Source organism: Nicotiana tomentosiformis, chromosome 2 (assembly GCF_000390325.3).
Source record: "Nicotiana tomentosiformis chromosome 2, ASM39032v3, whole genome shotgun sequence".
In the NCBI taxonomy this organism is placed as follows: domain Eukaryota; kingdom Viridiplantae; phylum Streptophyta; class Magnoliopsida; order Solanales; family Solanaceae; genus Nicotiana; species Nicotiana tomentosiformis.
The window spans coordinates 21,286,294-21,289,779 of NC_090813.1; positions in this window are offsets into that span (position 1 = coordinate 21,286,294).

Sequence of the window (3,486 nt, forward strand, 5' to 3'; positions counted from 1 at the left end):
GCGAATTGGCCTCTGAACGTCTCGAATCTAGTCACAATTAATTCGATTCAGTCAATATAAATCATTGGAATTAATTCCATTTGAAAATACTAATTTTCCAATAAAATTCGAAATTTAACTCAAAAATCGTCCGTGGGCCCCACATCTCGAAACCCGATAAAAATTATCAAATATGAATGCTCGTTCAACCATGAGTCTAACCATACAAATTTTTCCAAATTCCGATATCAACTCGACCTCCAAATCATCAAATCTTATTTCCAAATCCCTAGGTCCAAATTTCCGATTTACACCTCTAAAATACATAATCTAGTCAGATTATTCGATGATAATTCAATATTATGGAGTAGAAATAATCACAAGTGACTTACCTCAAGTTTTCCGTGAATTCTCTCTGAAAAGCGCCCCAAAAATCGTGCTTGAAGGTCCAAAAATGGCAAAACTCGAAATCCCTTCGAAATGTAAACTGTCCAGGGATTCCACATCTGCTGTATTTTAACTGCTTCTGCGGTTTTGGCATCTGTTTCTGCACCTCTTGTCGCTTTTGCGGACTACTAGTCCGCTTCTGCGGATACGCTTCTGCGGCGAGTCCAAACTGCCCCTTCTGCTTCTGCGGTCAATTAGTCGCATCTGCGACCTCGCAGGTGTAGCAAAAATCTTTGCACCTACGTAACCTGCCCTGCCCTTCACTCCTGGCCACTTCTGTGATAGTCCTTGCGCACCTACGATCAAAGCTTCGCAGGTGCGGTTACACCAGAAGCAAAATTTCCAAGTTTTCCTGAGTCCAAATTTTCGATCCGTTAATCATCAGAAACTCACCCGAGGCCCCCGGGACCTCAACCAAATACACTAACAAGTCCTAAAACATCATACGAACTTAGTCGAATCCTCAAATCACATCAAACAACAATAAAACCACGAATCATATCCCAATTCGAGCATAATGAAACTAAAAAATTCCAACTTCTACATTCGATGTTGAAACCTATCAAATCAAGTCTAATTGACTTCAAATTTTGCGCACAACATAAATGACATAACGAACCTATTCCAATTTCCAGAACCAGATTCCGACCCCGATATCAAAAAGTCAACTCCCTGGTCAAACTTCCAAACTTAAATTTCTATTTTAGCCATTTCAAGCCTAATTTAGCTACGGGCTTCCAAATAATTTTCCGGATACTCTCCTAAGTCCAAAATCACCATTCGGAGCTATTGAAATCATAAAAACTTTATTCCGGGGTCGTTTACACATAGGTCGATATCCAGCCAACCTTTTTAACTTAAGTTTTAAAGTTTGGAACTAAGTGTTCCAATTCATTCCAAGACCTTACCGGACCTGAACCAATTACTCCGGTAAGTCATATAACAAATGTAAAGCACAAATTGAGCACTAAATGGGGAAACAAGGTTGTAATATTCAAAATGACTGGCTGGGTCGTTACATTCTCTCCCTCTTAAACAAACGTTCGTCCTCGAATGGGTTTAGAATCATACCTGGAGCCTCAAATAGGTGTGGATATTTGCTCCGCATCTCCCGCTCAGTCTCCCAGGTAGCTTCTCCGACTGGCTAGCCTTTTCATTGTACATTCACTGAAGCTATGTTCATTGATCTCAACTTTCGAACCTGCCCGTCTAAAATGGCCATCGGCTCCACATTATAAGTCAAATTACCATACAATTCCATTGTGCTGAAATCCAAAACATGAGACGCATCCCCGACATACTTCCGGAGCATAGATACATGAAACACTGGATGAACACTGGATAGATTAGGCGCCAATGCAAGTTCATAAGCCATCTCTCCAATCTTTTTAAGTATTTCAAAAGGTCCAATATACCTAGGACTCAACTTGCCCTTCTTCCCAAATCTCATAACACCCTTCATAGGCGAAACTCGGAGTAGTACCTTCTCTCCTACCATGTAAGCAACATCGCGAACCTTTCGGTCGGCATAACTCTTCTGTCTAGACTGCGCCATGTGAAGTCGTTCCTGAATAAATTTAACCTTTCCAAAGCATCCTAAACTAAATCAGAACCCAATAGCGTAGCCTCAGCCGGCTCAAACCAACCCACCGGAGACCGACACCGTCTCCCATATAAAGCCTCATACGGAGCCATCTAAATGCTCGATTAGTAGCTGTTATTGTAAGCAAACTCTGCAAGTGGCAGAAACTGATCCTAGGAACCTCCAAAATCTATAACACAAGCGCGTAACATATATTCCAATATCTGAATAGTACGCTCGGACAGTCCGTCCGTCTGAGGGTGAAATGATGTACTGAACTGAACTTGTGTACCTAATTCTCACTGCACTACTCTTCAAAATTGTGATGTGAACTGTGTGCCCCGATATGAAATGATGGACACTGGCACATCGTGTAGGCGAACAACCTCGCGGATATAAATCTCAGCCAACTGCTCCGAAGGATAATTGGTACCAACTAGAATAAAATACGCGGACTTGGTCAACCGATCTACAATTACCCAAACAATATCAAACTTTCTCAAAGTCCGTGGGAGCCTAACTACGAAGTCCATGGTAATATGCTCCCATTTCCACTCCGAAATTTCAAGTTTAGAAGCAATCCGCCCGGTCTCTGATGCTCGTATTTCACCTGTTGACAATTTAAACACCGAGCTACAAACCTAACTATATCTTTCTTCATTTTTCTCCACCAATAGTGCTGCCTCAAGTCTTGGTACATCTTAGCAGCACCTGGATGAATAGAATACCGCAAACTGTGGGCCTCTTCAAGAATCAACTCACGCAGTCCATCTACATTTGGCACACAAATACGACCCTGCATTCTCAATACCCCATCATCTCCAATAGTAACATATTTGGCATCACCGTGCTGAACTGTGTCCTTAAGGACAAGCAAATGGGGATCATCATATGACTCTCTCTGATGCAATCATATAAAGAAGACCGAGAAATCACACAAGCTAGAACCCGACTGGGCTCCAAAATATCTAATCTCACAAACTGGTTGGCCAAGGCCTGAACATCAACTGCCAAAGGCCTTTCACCAACAGGAATGAATGCAAGGCTACCCATACTCATTGCCTTTCTACTCAAGGCATCGGCCATCATATTGGCCTTCCCGGGATGATACAGAATAGTGATATCATAGTCTTTTAGCAGCTCCAACCATCTCCGCTATCTCAAATTTAGATCCTTCTGTTTGAATAAGTGATGGAGACTCTGATGATCTATAAATACCTCACAAGACACACCATAGAGATAGTGCCTCCAAATATTTAATGCAGGAACAATGGATGCCAATTCTAAATCATGGACAGGGTAGTTCTTTTCATATGGCTTCAACTGGCGCGAAGCATAAGCAATCACTCTACCCTCCTACATTAAGACACACCCAATACCAATCCGAGAAACATCACAACACACTGTATAAGAGCCTGAAGCTGAAGGAAAAACTAGATCTGGAGTTGTGGTCAAGGCAGTCTTGAGTTTCTGAAAGC